The sequence below is a fragment of the Eupeodes corollae genome, chromosome 3 (genome assembly GCF_945859685.1).
Source record: "Eupeodes corollae chromosome 3, idEupCoro1.1, whole genome shotgun sequence".
Lineage (NCBI taxonomy): Eukaryota > Metazoa > Arthropoda > Insecta > Diptera > Syrphidae > Eupeodes > Eupeodes corollae.
Genome location: NC_079149.1, coordinates 114,775,123 through 114,798,301, shown reverse-complemented (window position 1 = coordinate 114,798,301; position 23,179 = coordinate 114,775,123).

The window sequence follows — 23,179 nt, the reverse complement described above, 5'->3', positions numbered from 1 at the left end:
TAGAAAGCAGAAAGAAAGTTGTTTTCTACTTATAGCGGAGCCTAGGTAGACGAAGCCTTAACTACCTCAAAGTTACGACTGTCGATGGTGACGTTTTGCCCGAGACGTTGGTGTTGTAAGTCCTTTCTTGATGGCAGCATGTACTTTGTTTTACCCTCGTTAGCCGCTTAATCCAATTTTTGCTACCTTTACCTCAATACTCACAAAAGTCCCATTAAAATAATTTTAAGTTCTTTTTCCAAATTTTCTGTTAAGTTGTTTCCAACCTTTATAGAGCAGCGTGAATTCTTCATGGTCATCCTGAACAAACAGACGAGTTTGGCTGGGCTGCCAAAACTAGACATGGCTCTATACAGCTCGTACCTGTAGATGCTGTCATATGCGGCCTTGAAATCGATGAAAATATGGTGGGTGTCGATTTAGTGTTCTTGGGTTTTTTTTCAGGATCTGCCGTAATGTGAATATTTCATCGACTGTGGACTTTCCTGGTCTAAAAGTACACTGATAAGGACCTATCAGGTTGTTGACGATGGGGAAGAAGCCGAAAATGTTTACATTTCTTGACGTTTCAAGGCCTGTGCTGTGCGTCTGTGTGTATGTAAGTCGGTACGTAATGGATACTATTTTTCATTGTGCACATCCCAAAAAAACAGATAGTAACATCGAAAGATTTGGCAAGGACTTTTTCAAACTATGAAGTTACCCCCAAAAATGTCACAAACCAATTAAGCAAGTGATTTAAATTCAATTATTTTCATATTATTTATGCGTAGATTATATAATTACGAGTTACTACATGGAATGTTACCACTTTGCTTTCTCTCAGTACTTTAAAAATGTAAGGGTGTTTCAAAGGTAGGATTCTCAAATCCTTTAATATGGACAAACTTTCACTTAGTCGATTATTTTTAAGCAATCAACAAGGCTCTTAAAGTACTATCATGTGAACTACCCCAGCTAGATAAACCATATTCCATCTAAGAGTGTGCAAGCCCGTAATATATTGAAGTTAAATTTTTTTCTGGGCAGAATGGTTTTAACATGTGTCTAGTAACGAGCATGAAATAATTTCTTATATTACGAATTTGATCTTTCCAGTTAAGATAAAAATCAATTGTAACTCTTGGATATATAAAATTGTATATTGAATCAATTTTGAACCAAGAATAGAAATAAGAACCATTAAAATAAAATTTTAATTGCAAAGTTGATGATTAGGAGTTTTGAATGACATTATTTTTGTTTTTTTTACTATGGATCAACTTATGAACACAGAACCAAGTTCTTAGAATTTCAAGATCTTTTTCAATTTGAATGTTAAAATTATGTATTCTGAACTTGACTGGTAGGTAAATGGTATAACACCCATTACATTATTTACTGCTACTTTTTGAACTCTTTCTTTTAAGCATCTAAATCCTACATTATATATTTATTATGATTCAAGCTGACAAAGTGTTGACTGAAAAGTGGAAGAATTGCATCTTCGGTTGACTAAACAAAAAAAACATTACTCAAAGTTGGTAAAAATTTACTTACGACTCGAAAAGCTTTTAAAAATTTAAAATATTGTCTTCAAACTCTTTTTATTTTACAGAAAATATTGTTTTCGATATTCAGTAGTTTTTTTTATAAAAATCCAAAAAAATCTACAAAAAATAGTATGGAAATTTGGTAAAAATTGCTGTTCGGTTCTTGATATCTCTCAAATTAATTTCATTCAGCCAATATGCAAAAATTTTAAAAATGCTACTAAAATTGGTAAAAATGTGTGTTCGACTAAAAATCTATTTAACAAAAACTAGATTTTCAAAATAAACTATTTTTACATGACAAATATTGTTGGAAATTTTAAAATTTTTAAGTATAATTCAATTGATAACTTTTTTAACCCAACACAAAACAAACAACAAACTTTTAAGCAAGACAAAAGACAAACGGAATGGGAAGTTATTAGTGTGATTCGCATCCTAGCCTTTTTTTTTAAATTGTTTCTATTAACTTCATTTAAATAAATTTCAATTAAAATTTTATTGATGGTTAGTTTCTAGAATTTAACCTTAATTTAAATATTATAAAGCGTATCTTGAACTTAAATTTTATTATATTTAAGTGCATGCACATTCACAAATATACTCGTATGTTTATGTACTTCTAAATGCAAATATGTTTAAATGGCTCAAGGTAACTATTTCCCATGGAAATTTTCTTTGACTGAAACTACTGTGCAAATGTCCTTTATGTATGAATATGTAATTGACGAAAATGGAATCATCACTTTTAAACTAATGTACATATGAATGTAAGAAGTAGGAATATGTACATATGTGGCTTTTGGCAAATAAATTCGAAATTATATCAAATAAATATAAACATACTCTAACGTTTCCGTCTACGAGTGTATATGTATTTACATATATAAACGAATTGCAACTGTTGGCTTATTGAAGCAATTTCATTTCAAAATCACTTTAGAGAGGGATTCTTTGATATAGCAAAATAAGAGGGTAGGTATGTGAATGCTTTATTTAGGTATGGTTTAAACTTAAAACATTGAAATGTTCATAAAACAGCTATAACTATGTTTGTATATGCATTGCATTTCTATTTGAACAAAATTATTTTGAATGGTTGAGATTTAAAGCTGGTTCAGGTATAGGTATGTGTAGATATTTACCTTCAAGGCAGTTAGGGGTGTGTTCAAATTAAACTAAATAAAGTTAAATAAAACTACGTTTGATTCGTATAACATCGGCTATAACTATATAATTGTTTAACTGAATTTTAAACAAAATAAATTCTTGTACAACTTTTGAACAAATTATAGGTAGACCAAATATAATACCTATCTATAGAGAAAACTATTTCAAAAAGCTTTTTGTAAAGGATAATAAAAATAAATTTACAATAGCATAGCGTAGTTTTCAATGAACATTTTGTGTATTTTAGGAGAACATAATAATAATGTTATAATTTCAATAAAATGTTAATGGAATTATTTTGTTATTCTAATTTTCTTTTCTTTTCCGTGGGCGTAAAAACTCATTTGAATACAAATAATTTAGTAATGCTAATTGACTTTTCCACAAAACTCAATTATTTACATATGTACATATCTTCCTCATATAAGAGTGTTATTTGACATTCAAAATCGAGTTGGATTGATTATAATATTTCGAAACAAACACATCCCACTTTCTTTCATTAGGTTAACTTTTAATATCAACAATAAAATATATAAAAACCGTACGAGTGAATTTGTCTTCATGTTTATCTCATAAATTTTATTCAAGTGTTTGAATTTGAATTATATTCTCCCTGGTTAATAAGGATGAGCTTGAAGTCACAACTTACCTGGTTAATAGGGATGAGCTTGAAGTCACAACTTACATCCGGAGCATAAGTTCATTCATGCATCTCAATCAACTGGGTACAAAATTTATAAGGAAGATTTACTTAGATGTGTACAAACTAACCAAATTAATTATTAATGATGGATTATACTTACACTTTTACCTAATGTAGTATTCTTGATTTTTATGGCAACCAAGTTACGTGTGTTAAATTATTTTGCATATAATATTTCTTTCAGGTACCTTATGCAAAAACGATGGGAAATCTCTTGAAAATAGGCACTGTTACTAGTTATTTGGAAAATGTGTTGTTTCAGGACTTGAATAAAACTTTAAAAATTTAAATCTCAAATCTAAAATGTTTCACAACAGAATCAAAATTGAAACATAACATTAAGTAGTATGCTTACCTATTTATTTTAAAAAGTAGGTACAAAAATAATTATTGTAAAGGGTGTTTGCGTTTCGAGGTATATAACATTGAAATTTAATAAAGCAAATTCAATTTTTTCAAAAAATTATCTTCTGGCATAATTTAAATATATTTTCTGGCATAGCACCGCCACGGATGGCTAACTAATAAGAAACATCGTTTTTCAAAAATTATTATCAACGGAAAACTTGTTTTCAGTCCATTTAATCAATCTTCGTTCTTCTATGGGATTGCCAGATTAAAAATTCATACCTTTTAAAAAATACTTGTTAGTATGACCTATTTTTCTAAAATCAAATTTTATAAAAAAAATGCATAGCGTCAAAACTTCTATATTTTAAAATGTTGCTGTATGTTTTTTTCTAGTTTGGATATTTGCATTTTGTAAGCTATACGATGTCCTTGTCTTATGACTGTTTTTTCTGAATATTGAAAACTCTTCTGTTTTCAAGTTTTACCGTTCTCCTTTTTAACTTCCCATAGGAAGTTATTGTAATGGGTCCGATTTGTCAAATTGAAAATTTTGACATTTCTCGACGTTTCAAGGTCCCCAGATACGAAACAAAAGATTTTTAGAAAGATGTCTGTGCGTGTGTACGTACGTTCGTACGTCTGTACGTCCGTACGTTCGTGACGTTTTTTCGTCGTCCATAGCTCAAGAACTAGAAGAGTTATATCGACTTCAAATAAATTTTGTTATATAGATAATAAGGCAGAAAGATACAGAAAGGGAGGGTGGTTTTTTTACCATAGCAGTTTGAGAAAAGGTGAAAATTTTGGTTAACCCTAAATATCTTAAGAACCAAAAACGCTAGAGACTTGAATTAAATTTTATATAATATATTGTAACATGATTAGTTCATTACTCTCCCATGAGTAACCTCATAAGTGGTATCACAATGGACCCTTGGGGTCTACGTGCGTCAATGACAGCCACTCCAACCTAACCTATTTTAACGTGATATCAAAGAAATATATTTTTTGAAAAAAAATCGATTTAACGGTTTTTTTTATAAATAAAAAAAACTGAAAAAAAAATTTGTCACCTCCAAAATTTTATTTTTTATTATTTCATCTCCAAAACAATTTTTTGCAACGATAAACAATGTTTCTGACATCTGATAAAATTTTGAGAAAAATTGAATCGACAGTTTTTTTTATAAAAAATAAAAATCTAAAAAAAAATATTACTCAAAGTTGGTAAAAAATTGAATATCGATTCAAATATCTTTTCAAAAAGCTTCAAATTTAGACTTTAAACTTAATTTATCTTATAAGAAATATTGTTTTTAACTTTCTGAAAAATGTTGAGAAAAATCGAATTGACAGTTTTTTTTACAAAAAAAAAAACCTAATAAAAAATTAATAAAAGTTGGTAAAAATTGATTTTCGACTTAAAAATTTTTTTCAAAACTTTGAGATATTGGCTTAATTTACTTTTATCTTTCAAAAAATATTGTTGTCAACATTCAGCAAAATTTTGAAAAAAATCGTATTGATAGTTTTTTACAAAAAATCAAAAACCGAAAAAAAATTAACAAAAGTTTTTAAAAAATGATTTTCGACTCAAATATCTTTTAAAAAATTTTAGATAATAGCTTCTAACTAACTTTTACTTATAAGAAATATTGTTTTCAACATTAGGACAAATTTTGAGAAAAATCGAATTGACAGGCTTTTTACAAAAAACAAAAACCTACAAAAAATGTATAAAAATTGATTTGCGACTCAAATATCTTTTCAAAAACTGCAGATATTGGCTTTAAACTACCTATATCTTTCAAAACATTTTGCTGTTAACATTCAGTAAAATTTTGAAAAAAATCAAATTCACAGTTTTTTTACAAAAAATGAAAATCCTAAAAAAAATTTAACAGAAGTTGGTCAAAATTGATTTTCGACTCAAATAGCTTTTCAAAAATTAAAAATATTGACTTCAAACTTATTTTATTACACAGAAATATTGTTTTCGATATTCAGTAATTTTTATATAAAAATCCAACAGTCCGTTTTTTCATAAAAAATTAAATCTACAAAAAATAGTACGCAAATTTGGTAAACGTTCATACGAGTACATATAGACACACTTTTGAGCAAGACAAATCGACAGACGGGATGGGAAGTTATCGGTGTGGGTTGCATCCCAGCCTATTTTTAAATTTAAAAATATTCCGTCAGCTAAATTTTTATAATAAACGTCAGTATATATTCATTTTTCATATTTTTCCTAAAAAAAACTCGTCATTTTCTACAACATCAAATTATACTAAACTGAATAATTTTGTTCCCTAAAATACTCGAGCTTAAAAATAATTTTAGTTAAAATACATAAGGTTATTTTTTAATAATTTATTTTATTTTGATAGTAAAATCATGTAAAATTAAATTAACCTTATGCAAAAACAATAACGGTTTCTTTTGTCAACTGAATTTCGCATTTTTAAACTCATCGTAAATTTTGTTTGAATTCTTCTCTATGATTATGTGCTAAGCAAGGCGATATTTTTTAAACGTTTTTGAGTTGTACCGAACGAATTTATTCGTCAAAATTTGTATTTCAACGTAGTCGACAAAAATTTTCAATGTTAAGCTAATAAAGCTTAAAATGTGAAATTATAAAAGGGAAATAGTAAAATGCGATTTTTCAGGAAACCTTAACAATAGTTCAGAATTCAGAATTTCAGGAATCACTATTTGGAATTTCATATAAATTGCTCTTTATATTATTGAGGGTTTAAAGGAACACAAAAACCTTACTGCTTAATTGATAATTTATATTTTTCGGACTTGTGTATTAAATCTTTCCATAGTTTTTTTTTTACACAGAAACACAAGATAGTCTGTTACAAAATTCATGTTCTCCGTAAATAAGATTACATGTTTCAAACGTATTGTTTTCATATTATTAAATTTGTCAATTATATTTTTCATAAGAAAGTCTGTATAGCTGATGCTTCGAAACAACTGATTGTGAATTTTTTAAGAATTTTGGAAAATCTTGAAAGAAAAATATGTAAACGTTAAAACTAGAATAAAAATAAAATACTTCATTTTCCAAAAAAAATGAAAATTGACATGCTACTTTTTGCATTATTAAACAAAGAAGTCAGTTTTGTTTTTGTTTAAGAACGGCATAAGTCGATATATTTTCTTTATTTGTAAGTTCATTGTCTTTTAAATTCTTGATGAAATGATTTATTTTTCTCTTTAAACAAGTCCAACAAACTGATATTTCTTACCTCGTATTGTATGTACATCATCTATGCACATATACACAATAATACAAAGAGCATTGCACTTTATCAACTCTTAACAAGGAAGTTCAAGACATATAACTGAGTACCTACATAAATCAAATTATGTATATGTTCATACATAAAATGTTCAAGTTCATTTTTAGGGTTCAGTCTTTTGAGTGTATTTAAATCTTTGAAGCTTATTCTTAACCAAAAATACATTAAATACGTGTACATACATTATAACAAATTTTAATCATAATTTAATTTTTTTTTCAAAACCTCAGTCTTAAATAGTACGAATTTCCTTATCAAAATGACATTGTTTTGGTTTAGAAATAAAAATTAATTTAACGCATCAAAAAACAACAAATTCAAAATGCAGCCACTATACACAGTGGATTATTCTGTAAAATCAGTAGCGTAGCTATACATTTGCAGGTTCGTATTTGAAATATTGGGCTAACAACCCTCATACTCGACTCCCAGAAGTTTATCATTGAAAAAGAAAAATACAAATTTATTTAAAACTTCTCGCTTATTCAGTTTGGAAAATGTAATACATTTTCCAATCTTAGCAGACACAATTTTCTTCCGTTTCCGTTTTAATCTTGTCATGATTTCAAGAACCCCTGCAAAGTTTATATAGATACTGAAAATAAAATGTCTACATTAATTGAAAAATTATTAGCATTCGATTTTTCCCAATAAAACTAATATCATTGAAATGCTGCTTAAGCATAGATAACATAAAATTACTTTATATATTTCTTAGATAAAAAGAAATGGCCCTAAGGGACTGCTCTGAGGAATCCCAAAAGCTATTGTAAGAGAATTTCCGAATTTTCGTTTTGAATATGAAATAAAATCTCTGAAATTACTATTTCTGGGGACCCTTTTCATTATATTCAAAAAATAGATGGTACGTTCCTGTTCCTGTATAAAATATTACGTATTTCTTATGATGTTAATAAAATAACATCTACAGAGAATTGATAAGAATTTCGTTCTTTCAACTGTAAGTAATCCAGTTACTACACGTTAAGGAATTCTTTTCCGGTTCTGGTTCTGTGAAATTCATGTTTTTCAGCATAATTTTTATTCATTGATACAAACGAGTATAAACATATTTAAATATTTGTTCGAAATAAAAAAAGTCTTTAAGTAATGTGTGCATACATTCTAACAAGTTTAATTGAACAAAAATTAGCTGAAGGATCAAGTTCACGAAAGAATCCTGCTTTAGACTCTTACGGTTGAGATTTAAAGCTTTGTTGTTCGAGTTCAAGTATTGTATTGGTTTTTTTCGGAGGTAGTTGAATTTGGGGTCATACTTCTTCCAAGTCTTAAAAATTCTGTTTAAGATTACTTAAATCGAATGATGAAATTTTTGGTACTATACAAAATTAAAATAAGAATAGGCTAAATCATAAGTTGTTTAGACATTGACAGCAGTTTCCCGCCAGAATTTCAAGCAGAGAGTCATTAACACACCTCCGAAACGACAAAATTTAGTTTAACTTATTTATAAAAGGAGCGTTCAAAAACTTTGTGAAACTTGTGTTCTTGTGACCAACACTCATCATTCAAACCATGAAGAACAACTCGCCATGAATCTCAATAGCTCAAGAATTCACACTATAAAACCTAAAGACAATTCTGCACAAAGATATTAAACAATTAGATTGAATTAAGAATCAGCTAATTTAGCACACGAATTTTAGGCTTTGGAGACTTAAAGGTTTTAAATTAGGAGTTTTTGCTTTTTTTTTATTTTGTCCGTCTTAAATGCTTTGGTTTTTCTCTGATATGATCTTTAAAGAGTTCAAAAAATATTCCTTAATAATATCATTAGCTTAAAAATCTTTTCCTGTATACCATTAATTTATGGCATACAAACAAAAGTCCCACGACCTTGACACATCTAATCATAATTCCTTAAATATACTCAAACAAAGTCAAACGGAGTCCAATTTGATTTATCTGCTTAATTTAACTGCAATGTCGTCGTCCTTGTCGGTGTCATCGTCTTCATCGTTGTCGTCGAGCGCACCCCATGAGGTTTACCTTTACACAGATTTTAGGGCCTATCTCATTTTAAACTTGTCCCTTTCATCCCCTCACCCACCCCATATATTGATATTCTGGGACGTCGTCGTCATCGTAGGAAGTCAGTTTTTCCAGTTCTTAGTTTTAAATCAGGAGTGAAAAACTAATACATTATTCATATAAGACGCATAATTTTTTTGTTTTTCTTTTTTCTTACTTTTTGTCTACATTATGTCATAAAGACGACACTGAGGTAGCTTTAGGTATAGAGATTAGGTACGGTACACCCTAAACCTACTAACTTTACATTTTAATGCGAACTTAATAAGAAATAAATCAAAAATCTAAAAATAACTTACACACATAGGTACCCAATAAGAAAAAATACACATACACCTACCTATCGACCTACCTACCTATAAATACCTTAGTACAAAACTTTTGAGCTTTAAATTTTCTAAAAAAGAGATTTCAACTTTTTCGAATCGATGCCCTTAACGAACCTCAAACTTTTTTTTGTCAAATATCTTTTCTTTATATAAAACTCTGTGTGTTTCTTTGGTGTTCCATTTTTTGGTTTTGGCGAAATGAATAGAAAATGTACAGGAAAACGAGATGGGTTGGAAAAATGTTAAGTTTTCATTTCGAATTCAAAGCCAAATTGTTTTGAAAACAGGGTGTTTAAAACAAAAAACAAAAAGTAAAGTAGAAGAGAGAGGTGTGAACGTAAAATTAATTTGAAATTGTTAAAGTAATGAGTCGAATTTATGTACACATTTAAAGTTTAAGGTAATAAACATACATATAAAAAAACAGGGCCAAAAGGGATCTAGTCTTTTTCCGAAAAAGACAAGTTTTGATTCATTTGAATAATTAAATAATTCACAAAATTTGCTCATGGAGCCTAAAATTCTCCAAACATAGTCTTTCTCTCGCAATTGTTCCTTCTCTCAAAAACTGTGAATCCATTTTATTTCTTGTTCTAAGAAAATGTATTTAAATGGAAATTCAAAACTGAGGAAAAATTCCCTTTAAGCTAAAAATTCCGAAGGAAACAAACTTTTTATGAAGATTCCACACATTTAACCCAAAAAGTCATCAAATATTTTATTTCATATTTTTGTACGACCAAAAATAACAACAGTTATCATAAAACAATTTTTTTGGCAAAGAAAAAGTTTTAATATCATTTCTTTCAATTTTTTTCTTAACTTGGCTTCTTTCAAAATAAAAACTATATTTTTGTTTTGCTCCAAAAGGTTACCCCTCGCATAAGCATTGTTTAATTTTAAGATTTTCTCAGTTACTTGTGAATTTTTACAATAAATTTATTTTGCAGTTATGTTTTTAAGTCATAAGAAACTCAAAATTATAATTTTTCTATCACACAATTAGAGCAATACTTTTTTAAAGGTTTAAGTTGTACTGAATTTGAATCAATTTGCTTCAAAGGATTTCTCTCAGATTTAATTTTTAAAATATGCAACTTTAAAAATGCCCCTTAACAGTTAAATGTGTTGTGATTACACAAGTAACAAATATTTATCCTCTTAATATAGTTTAGTATCTTATTTAGGTTCTCATTAGTAATAAGTCTTTATTTGGTTATCTCTATGAGGTATTAGGATAGTTTTTATTTAAATGCTTTCATAGTTTTGAAAAATATGTTTTGGAGTTTATTTTGACAAAGAAAAAAAAAGAGGCTGAGATCCTACCCACACTGATATCTCCCCATCCCGTCTGTCGAAATGTCTTTCTTAATGGTTTTTGTGTTTTCTTAAAAAAGTTGTCAGTTGAATTATTCTTAAAAAACTCAAAATTGCCAACAATAATTAGCATATAATGAATTTTTTGTTAACGAGATTTTTAGTAGAAAACTTATTCTTAACAATTTTTGTAGAATTTCTTAAAAGTATTTATTTTGTATATAAAAAAAATACAAATTTGGTAATGAAATTAATTCGAAGTCAATATCTTCTATTGTTCAATAGATATCGAGAACCGAACATCACTTTTGCGTACTATTTTTTGTAGATTTTATTTTTTTTTTTATAAAAAAACAAACTTTTGGATTTTTATAAAAAAATACTAAGTTTCGAAAACAATATATGTGAGAATAAATAAGTTTGAAGCCAATATTTTTAAATTTTTGCAAAGATATTTGGGTCGAAAATAAATTTTTACAAAGTTTTAGCATTGCTTTTTTTAGGTTTTTCTTTTTCGATTCTCAATTCGATTTTCTCAAAATTGTACCGAATGTTGAAAACAATATTTTTTTGATTTATAAAAATAACATTAATTGGGTTTTTTTCCAAAAAAGTTTGGTTTCGCCTTAAAATTTATAATTTAAAATGTAATTCAAGTCTTTAGGGTTACTGTTTCGTAAGGCATTTTCAGTTAACCAACACTTTCACCTTTTTTAAAATTGATGTGGTAAAAAAACCAAACTCCCAATTTTTTTGAGAGCCCTTTCTACATCTTTTTGCGATATTTTTTGTATAACAACATTTATTTGAGGTCGATATCTTTACTTGTTCTTGAACTATGGACGACGACTTCACGAACGATCGGACACATCGGACCGATTACAATAACTCCGTTTTGCTTTTATCTGTTGAAGACCGTTTTAGCACAAATGGTTAAGATTTTCTTTCAAATTATTGTAAGACTACTAAAATCTAACATAAATTTATAAAATTTTATGAAATGCTATATTAGAAAAAGCTTACGAATTGTATTGAAAAAAGCTATTGCATGAATTATGAAAGCCTCAAAAAGCAGTATAAATGCGTTTTTTTTAAACTAATATCTCAAAAACCTTACGTGATAGAGGAAACGTGATCAGAATTAAGGCCAACAAAACCCATTGAAAAATTGGCAGCTAATTGGCAGGACCAAAACATTGTCGACCAGTCATATGTATTAGTATATCAATTTTTCTTTGGATACAGGAGCAAGCTCGTGAGACCCAGTTGGACAGTTGTTTTTGAAAAACTTCTCCATTCTCAAAGTGTCACTTTTTATTGCGGTTTTCAAGGATATTTAAGAGACTTTTATGTTTTGATTTCCTAATGATTTAAAAAAATCAAGCATCAGTGAGCGTGGTTAGTAGGCATATGGGGGATTGTCTCGAAACCTACCGCGTGCTGTTGTCATGTGTTCTTTTTGTCCGTTCTTCTTTCTCTTCTGTCCTTCTGTCTTGTATTAATGTCTTGTGTTGTTATCACCTTACAAAGTCTAGTCGCTCAAGGTGATGTGTTTTCTACTCTGTATATTTATGTGCTGAGTAGTGTGAAATATAATGTAATGTAGTTAATTTTTCGTAAAAATGGGGTTTAAAAGGCTTGAACTTTTTTTATGATACCTAAAATACACAACTTTTTCGACAGTTAGTCTTCACTTTCATAAAAAAACTTGGATAAAACACCACTAAAATTCAGCTTCGTTAGAACCTTTTTTCGAAGTTAATATCTAAGTTTCATTAAAAGTTGTTAAAAAAACTGGACATTTTTAGAATTGATCTTGATTTATTCAAAAACATCATTCGAGGTATTTTCTGATTTTTAAAATGTTTTTGGAAAACCTGTATATCAATCACCCTGTTAACAGTTCGTATCTATTCTTATTGTTATTAGAAAGAAATTCTGGATATAGGTTTGAGTGGGAAGGTTTTTAAGTGACAAAACTTTCATTTTCTCCGTTTGCTCTTTGTTTTCCGTGCCTTCCGACATTTTTTCTGTTTCTTCTCTTAGTTTTATATTCTTATTGCTTTTCAGTTTCCAGGTTGTGTCTTTCTAACAACTGGAAAACCAAAAACCGAAATTCCCATTTCAAAAGCGAAAATTCAACAAGAACACCGACTAATGATCGCTTTGCATGTCATCATTAGTAAAGAATTTTGGAATTTTCCATCTTTCACTTCACCCTCAAAAATTATTTTTTAGCTCCTTCTTCTTGTTTTTTTTTTCTGTTTTGTTATTTGGGAAATGAAAAAGGATCCTAGAGGTTGAATGGGACGGAGAGCTAGTGTCGTTTGGACTCAGAATTAGCATTTCAGACTTAAAAAAAAACATAGAATAGAACAAAATAGAGAGATATTCACGTACCCATAGGTACCTATAAACGTACTACTCGTAGTACATAACGGTTTTTAGTTCTTGGTGTTTTATTTTTTATTTTATTTTTTTTTTAAGAAGGGGCAACAAAATAATATACACTTTGGTCTTCTTTTGAAAAAGGAAGGATGGTATAGTAAGGAATGGGATGAGGATGGGTTTGAAGAAGAACTTTTTCCATCAAAAGTTTCGATTATGTTTTCTATAAAAAAGGGGAATTTGAAAAATTAAGTTAGAACGTACTTATTGGAAAATAAATATAGTTTTTGTATTTTTGTGTTTAAACAACTTGGCCACGAAACACATTTTTGAGCTTTGAAAGAATATGAAAGTGAGTTAATAATTCTTTTTTAAATTTATGTTAACTTGCATCTAGGGTCAGCTTTGAAGTACTTATAGTTGTTGAATTGAAGGTTATGGGAACTTAAAAATTATATTTTATTCGAGTTAGTGAAAATATAGAGAGACAAATCAATTGCTGTATATTTTTGGTGTGTAAATTCAATCAAAGGTCGAAGTCGTAAGGTATTTATAGTTTTATGTGTGAAAATAAAGACATACGCTAATATTCAATATAACTTTTGGTGAAAAGATGAATTTTTCAATGCAACGAGATGGAAGCTATTCCTGATTTTGTTCCAAATGTCACCCTGTCTGAACTTAAACTGTCAGTCTACCTTAAAAAAAATGGTTTAGTTGTACGATAAATCTGACATAAACAAATATTCTCTTTTGGTGGTCAAAAATAGTTATGTACACACTTATTTAAAACACAGAAAACAGCAAATGAGAATTTTTCATATGGATTCAAAGGACTCAAAAGAGCAGAATGTATTTTTTAAATTTTATTTAGCTTCTATAAATAGCTTTATGCATACATTTTAAACACAAAGTATTTTATCCTACAAACGGAAAAAAATTGACGTTTTAATTCATAGTAGTGCACTTTTCCTATTTAAAAATATCACAAAAAGAAGCCAGAATATTCCATTTAACTGGAGACTGCCAGTGACACTCGATTTTTGAAAGAGAAAATAAATATTTGACAGGTATTAAAAACCTGATATTTTTTGTTCACATTATTTCCATCAATTTAAGTTTAGTTTAAATTTAAAAAAAAAAACAAGGATTTTATTAATTAAGTGAAGAGACAAGTCTATTGGATCGAATTATGAACTAACACCAAATTTTATGTACAAAATTTGTATTACAATATAAAAATGTGGGCATTTTTACACTTAAGCCAAATTTTTAAATTTCATTGATTTTTTTTGCTTAAAAGACAAAAACTTGCAATTGCAGAAAAACTTGCAGTGGCGTATCAATTTTTGTGAAAGGAAGGGTATGGTTTTGAGGAGAGAAATCATTTTTGAAAATACTTAATGTTTTCGACTTCTTTTGGATAATAGAGTAGGGTTATCCTTCAAACATTTTTATATTCGAATATGATACTGTAAACAATGTTTTGACTGACTAAAATAAATAAGATGGAGCAACAGTCCGTTGTGAACTAGGCCTAGTGACTAGCAACTCTCAACTATTAATGTGTGCGAGTATTGTTGTCAGGGATTGAGGGGAACTAGAGTTCTAAAACCGACTCCGAACGGTTAAGGTTTCTTGAAGGATTTGTCAATTCCCCGCAAGAGGCAGTACCCGAAAAAAACTTTAGATAACACAAACACTGATTGAACCCCATACCTTTGGCATGACAGTTCAACGCACTAACCATCATGCCACGGGTACTACTGTTTTACTGAAATTGAAGACATGAATTTGGCTTTATCACTCCATGCCACAGTCAAACTTTTTCTCGTCAAATCCTCTAATCATGAAATCAGTAGTCTTGGCCATGTCAATTGGCCTTAGGTCTTTTTTGAGGGAATCGTTAATGACAGATAATATGCAAAGGAAACCACTCAAAGACTTAAGGTCAATATTATCATACAAAATATTCAATCCCAACTTGTTCGATTAGATACTGAAAGGTGTAAATTAAAAGGGTGGTTAAATTTTAAAGGCCGATGTTGAATGTAACACATAATTTAACGTGAAGATTTTTTCCAATCCAAGAAAGATTTTCTAAAAATGCATCCACAAAAAGTGACTACGACATCATCGGGTCGTATTTTTTCTAAAATGAGGCCGGTAGGCAGTTATTGTGATTGGTGTTTGGTATTGTTAGAAGATAACGAACTGTTTATGGATTGCATTGAAAGATATGGATGTGGAGGATGTACGGTTTTAACAGGACGTTGATAGTTGAGACAGGTAACGAAACAATGGCTTGTTTTAGTAACAAATTAAACGGCCATGTTATTTCACGTGTTTCCGATGTCAATCGGTCGCCTAGATCATGTGATCTAACACCGATTGACTTCTTTCTTTGAAGTTATCTGCAAGATATGGTGTACGTCAAGAAGCTAGTAATAGTTCAAAAGTAATAATTTTGTTTATAAGTAATTAAACTATACCAATATTATCATAATAAAAGAAAATGACAACAATTTCTAAAATAGTTTTTGTTTTATTCAAAGTCAACATAAGCCCGTAAAAATTCGCTACCCTTTCCGATCCATATAGCAAACATTGAATTCGTTAAAGATTACGAGATTTTAATGAAACATGACATTGTTTTAAGCAGATTTGTGTTAAGTTTTTTTATTTGTTAATTTTTAAAAGAACATAGTAGTCTTCGTACAAATTTTGTTCAGAAAAACCGAAAATTGTAATTTTTTTCAAAAATATCCGGACAGATTTGAATAATTTTTCTTATAACTTTTTGCCTTAACTCATCTTCTTTCAAAATAAAAAATATATTTTTTTATAAATACAGCCTCATTCCCCTCTTTAACCGTTATTTTAATTTTCTCAGGAAGTATTAAACCGATTAAGATGTCTTAAGCTTTTATATTGTCTTAATAATATTTTATTATCAAAAATGTCTCTTTTTCCTGGATTTTTGAAAAATATTTACTTCACTTTCAAAATATAAAATCTCCAAATCTGGTCTTTAGTTTTATTTAAATTGTAAAATACATATTTATATTAGTTATTAGAAAACTTAAAAAATTGTTTACACACAGAATTTACTTTAAAAAAACGCTTTAATGATTTTCAAAAATGAAACCTAAATTGTTTTGAGAAATTAAATTAAATGTAATTTAAGTTTTTGAAGTTATCTTGCAATGTCAACAATCTGTATCTCCAGAATATCAAAAGGTATTTACAACATTTTGTGTATACACATTTTTTTTTTAATTTGGGTTTAAAAACATTTATAGTATGCATTTATTTAGAGCTTATTTATCTATGTTTTTCATTTTTGATTTTCGTTAAAAAATTATGTCCCATTTTCGAGATTTAAAAAAAAGTGTTTTTTTATTAAATCTAAAAGATCACCAAATATTATCAAAACAGTATAAAAGCTTGTCGAGGAAGCAAATTTATTGAAATCGGTTCTTTGGCTCTTGGGAAAACTTAAAAACAAAATAACGGTTCTATGGGGGTACCCTTCTTGAGTAAAAAATTTAATATAAAACTATCGGTTAGATTTTGGAACCGAAAAATTTCTATTGTGCGTACTGTTAAGTGAAAAAAACGCGAATCTGCTTAAAACCTTAAATCACAAGTTTGTACTCAATAGTGAGGTGCTTTTTTCGTTTCAAATTTTTAAAATAGCTTTTATACATTTAAAAGGTAATTTTCCAAATAATTTTTAAAGGCTTTTTTCATTTTCGTTTGAACTTTCGTGTTACCATTTTAAGATTTATGTACTGAAGTGGGGAAATTGATACCCTTGACCACTCCTTAGCATCTACGCCACTTTTAAAAAGTAAATATTTTAATCCTTGCTGTGTCCTCTGTGTCCTTTTTCTTTTTTCCATGCAACAATAAGTGCATCCAAGCATGGTGTTTGCAGTACATGATCCAAAATAAAAACAGTGAAAACCCCCCAAAAAGAAAAAAAAAACAATTTTTCATCAATCCGTCAGCAAAAATAAAAGAAATAAATAAAAATCACCACAATATCCACACTTGCTCTTTTGTTTCACCAAAAAATAAAAAAAAAATTAAAAAAAATAAAATAAAAAACAAAATAAAAAGAACAATCTTTTAAAACGGAACTTTTTTCTTGAACTCGAGCTCAAGAATAAAAAGTGAATGCGCACTATTTCCCACTTTTGCACTCAGCTGTCATAATGTTCTTGTTTATTTTTAAATATTTCTTTGTTTTTATATTTTTTAAATGTAGTTACCACAAAAAATGTCAAAATAAATTTAAGGCTTGGTTTGATGGTTGTAATAAATGGCTCTATGAATAAAGCCAGAAGGTTTATTGGCTATCTGACAACTAAGGAAAAAAATGGGATTTTGTCTCAGGAAATAGCGGATTTAACAATCTAATGATGAATACTAAGGACCCGAGAGTGCTGTAGGCAAAAATTATCAACTTTTACCTTTTTTTCAAAATTAGCTTTTATTGACTTCACAAAGAAAGTTGATTTAATCGGTCCGATTTGTCGAATTGAAAATCCTGACACTTCTCGACGTTTCAAGGTTTCTAGAGTCAAAACAAAAGATTTAAAGAGAGATCTCTGTGCGTACGTGTGTATGTACGTTTATCTGCCCGTACGTCCATACATTCGGGAAGTTATTTCGTAGTACATAGCTGAAGAACAGTACAATTAATAACGCAGGAAGATGCAGAAAGGACTCAAAGTATCTCACGAACCGATATTCCAAAAAACTTGAAATAAATGTTATATTATATATTGTAACGTGATACCAAACAAATACATTTTTGGAAAGAAATACAATTTAGGTTTTTTTGTAAATAAAAAAAAACGAAAAAAAAATATTAGTCACCTGGAATATTTTACGAACTAAAAATGGTTTTATCTCCAAAGTTATTTTGTGCAACGAAGAATAACGTTTTTGACATCTGCTGAAATTTCGAAAAAAATTGAATTGACAGTTAAAAAAAAAGAAAAATATTACCCAAAGTTGGTAAAAATTGATATTGGATTTGAACTAAATATTGTTTTCAACATAGGGTAAACTTTTGAGAATAATCGATTTGACTTTACAAAAAATAAAACCTAAACAAAACATTACTCAAAGTTAGTAAAAGTTGATTGTCGACTCAAATATCTTTTTGAAACTCTGAAATATTGGATTTGAACTAACTTTAACTTTTGGAAAATGTTGTTATTAATTTTCAGTAAAATTTTAAGAAAAATCAAATTGACAGTTTTTTACAAAAAAAAAATTAAAAAAATCTGTAAAATTTGGTAAAAATTAATTTTCGACAAAAATATCTTTTCAAAATTTAAAAATATTGGGCTTAAACTAATTTTATCTTACAGAAAATATTGTTTTCGACATTTAGTAAATTTTGAATAAAAATCTAACGGTCCGTTTTATCATAAAAAATAAAATTACAAAAAATAGTACGCAAAATTGATAAAAACAGTTGTTCTGTTTTCGATGTCTCGTGAACAATAGAAAACATTGACTTCAAATTAATTAAATTAATCCAGTTTTGTATTTATTTATATAATAAAAACTTTTAGAAAAATGGAAAAAATAGTTTTCGACTAAAAATCTGCTTAACATCCTAACTTTCTTCCTGTTGTGTATACATTTTGTATATTATTTAATACTGATTCTTCCAATCGGGACATCCTACCTTTGACAGTTAATAGCAGCCATTTTATTAATAATAATAGTTCATTTAAAATTGGGCATATTTTAAAATGTATTCCCTGCTTTGCAAGTTTCAAAAACAAGATGCTTCAGCACACGATTTTTAGCAATTTCAAGCAAAATATATTTTTTAGTATACTCATTTAATTTCTAACACAATTCCAATACAATACCTCTTAAGACGAAAATTAATAAGAACTTCAAAATAAAGCCAACTTGGTACGCCATCAGCAACAACCCCTCTTTGATGTTGCAAGTAGAATTACCAGCGAATAACGACGAAATACAAAATATATTCCTCCAAAAACGTAGTATTTTACAAAAGGTTGAATGTTAAGAGTATTTTTCAATGTGAGTTTTCATTTTCATTTTTGTTTTCTTTTCATTTTTTAAGGTCCTTTATTTTTATTTGATTTTCAGTTTTTTACTTTATCTGAAAATTTATTGCTAACCACGATATGGAGAGAATGTTGGGATGGAATTATGATGGGGGCGTCTGTATATTGTTCCTGTTTTGCAGTGCATCAACGTAGCACAATTTCATTGTTTGGTATACGCTGAGAATCCGATCTCGTTGATGTGCTCGGCAGGGTTCCTCGCGCTCTCATATAAAATATCCTCTTCTGAAGGAGACTATATCCTCGTACGCGCGCGATATATTTCGCATGCAAAAGAGTTATATACCGTGGCGTAGTGTATTCCACACTAAAGTACAGCGGATGGATTTAGTGGTACATAAACTTTCCGCAAATGCTTAAATGCAGGAAACAGGATTGCAGGATAAATAATAATGGATCCATGATGATGAAATAAGAGATATGTAGGAAGTTGGATATGTGAGAACTTCGCTTCGTTCCACAGGAAGGCAGCTGGTTGGAAAACAAACAAAAATCTAATTTATAAACGATTTAGCTACACACATACATATATAGCCCAGCCAGCGTCCATCGTCCATACAACCAACCAAAACCATCCTAACCAACTCAAACCCAATCAAGGCTTCATTGTTTTGTTAACAAAAGCAAAGGCATTCAACTCGGATCGCTGAAGCTTCGAAAACAATGTCTAGAGAGTATAGTTTACTTATATGTATAGGCTCTCCGTTTCCATTATTGTCGCAGCTTTGAACGACTGACCAGCATCATTTCGTCCCAACTATAGGCTGAGAGTTCTCTTTAGGTTTATTGGATGTAAATTCAATAGAAAATTCGTGGAAAATTATTAGACGCAGTTGCAGTTTGGTACTTAATTTAAAAGGTATACGTCTATATTTAGACTTGGCTATAAGGGAAATATGAGGGGTAATTACATTTGGTGAGTAGCATGAAATTTTGATAATCAAAGTATTTTTGAAGGTGCATAATTAGAGCATCAAAAGAATAAAAGCTTAATACGTAATTCCAGAAAGTGGATCAAATATTTTGCATTTGGTTTAAAGGGTTTCGAAATATGGGGTCTCGTTTTAAATAGGTTTCTTATTTGGGTATCTTTCCCTTTTAGAGCTGTCATCTTTTGACATTTGATAAGTTAAAGTACAACTTAAATGTAACGATACACGCTTGAAAATGCATTGTACAGCAATTCGAAAACACTATTCGGCATTGTTCGTAAAATATAATTCGCGAACTGAAAAATGCCGAAACTTCTCATTTTTTTCCGACCGTCTCACGAACCAAAAAAAATAATAAATATATAGATCGGGATATGAAAATGTCAGCTTTTTTCTCGGAACACATTGAAATATTGCATTGTAATGAACAAAAGTAATTTTTTAAATGTTGTGAACCCGTTTAAAACTTTGAATGAAAACTTTTTTTTTAAATAACTAAAAAAAAAACATACGTGGGCTTTTTGACACTATTTAAGGTCCAAACAATTTAACAGACAAAAGTTGTGAAGAAGCTTTGAAAAAGGAGGATACAGGATAAAAATAAGTATACAGCTGAGTATTTGAAAAAAAAAAACGAAGTACGGAACTTAAAATTTGAAATTGAAAACAATAAAGCTATAATTGCAGTACAACCGATTATGGTGCAAATATTCTAAAAGCTCGGAAATATTTAAGAGGGTCTAGAAACGGCTCAATTGGCAGAATATTGGATTGTTCAAACAGTAAACACCCTGTATTAGGAATGGAGGTCCTATTAGGAAATCCAACACAGACAATTCTTGCAGTTCTATAAACTCAAGTCTCTGTGAAACGGACTTTCAGTAATCGTAATTATAAACAAAAATAGGAGCAAACTTTCAAAAAAAAAGGAAAGAATGTATTTTTAGTTAATGTAAAATCATTTTTATTTTAAATAAAAATCATATATTAAAATTGAAACACAATCTTTTATTTCAATTTAAAGTCTTCTTGTCAATAGATCTTTTGCGATAAATTCCAAAAAAATTCAATTTGTTTGTGAATACATTTTTTTTTTAAAGATCCGAAAAATAAAGTTCGAGAAAGAAACAAATTAAAATTAATCGTACTCTGAATTCTGATTTTGGCCCTTAAGAAGCACTTTCTCGGCTGGCAATAGTGAAGCTTGTATACAAATTTGTTCTTGGAATGAAGAATGTATGCCGGGCAAGAAGAACTGAAAATATTGCTTCTACAGCTTATAAAGTAATTTTTCGACAATTTCTTAAATTATTCTTTTCACAAACGACACCGTATTTTGATTTATGCACAACAAAATTTTGAAGATTTTTAAAATTACCAGAAACGTCCTTGAAATGCTAATAAATGGGAAATATGCAGAAATATCGAAGCTCGGAAAATACAAGAACAGTTGTGAGAAACATCTCCATCCTTAACGTGTCCCTGTTTGATGTGGTTTTTTGACTTTACTAATTTAAAAATAAGACTGGTGCAACTGTTACAGAGAATAGAATGCGCTATCGATATTTTGTAGGATTAAAATTGAAATGTATTGAAATAGATGATGTTTCAGGGTTTTCTTATTTTTCGAACTTTACTTTTTTTTGAGGGCACTGAAAATTTAAGATCTCTCTCAAAACTCTACATTCAATTAAAGACCTCAAAGACAAAATTCGTTAAATGATTGAGGACATAGACCGACAAATGTACGAATTGGTTACTTTTCAGGAAAAAGATTTGGTACTGCATCTGTAGATGGTGCTGCAATTTGGCTGATATCAGTTCCAAAAGTTCTCAGAATGAAACATCTTATTGAAAACCCTAAATAAATACGAAATATATAACAAACTAAAAATTGCTATAATCAATATTAAATATATTATTAAATTTATCTTTACATTTAACTGTTAAAGAAGTAACATTTTAATAGCTTTTAAGCTATGAATAACATATCACTCTTACAAGTCTTAATATTTATGTCACACGAAAATTTAAACCCTAATCATTCAACTGTCTTACCTGATGGAACTTTAATTTAAATTTATACGTTGAAAACATTATCATTTCAACGTATAAACACTCAAAAAATACCCAACCAAGTGTCCCTGCATTAACACCCTTTTCTGACATCCAAAAGATTAAAAAAAAAGTTGTTGATCTGTATCACTTTCATCTAAGTAAAAATAACCTTAACTTCAAGGTGAACCACACCACTACCCTTCCCAAGGACATTTTCATGTTTTAATTAATTGGAAGGGTTCACCTATAGGTATGCCAAGAATGCATAACCTCGAAGAGATTTAATTAAAAATGAATTTCAAGAATTATAAACTTGTTCTTCCATCGTCCATCCTCAATCGAGTGTTTTTCTGCAGTGAGCCGTTAAATTTTAATTAACCCATCTATACCCAGTTAAATAAATATAGGTTTAAGAAATATTCCTTTGAAAGAGGACATTTATCCCTTTTTTGCAGGACATCATCAAACAACCGGAAAAAGTATATAACACTGGTGCCTTTACTTTGATCAGAAGTGCAAACAGCAAAATTGTTTGTCATTGATAAAACAGGAGGGACACAAATAAGAAAAAATAAAACTGTACGAATGTTGACAACAAACAAAAATACAAAAAAAAAAATAATAATAATAAAGCAGAGAACATGCCAACTCGCATATATCTACTCTTAAGGTCAAACATTGAACATTGAAGAGTTGCAGAAAATTGAACGTCTTCATATAAGATGCCGATAGTAGATATTGGGTGTTTTATAGATTCCATATTATGTGGAATGGATAACTAAATCTCGTACAACCAAAGTGGAACGTGGCACAAATTTTGTCGTATGTCCTTCGTACCTATATCGAATGGAAAAGCAAAGGACACCATCTCAGAGTCTGGAAGTAGAAAGAAAAACAAG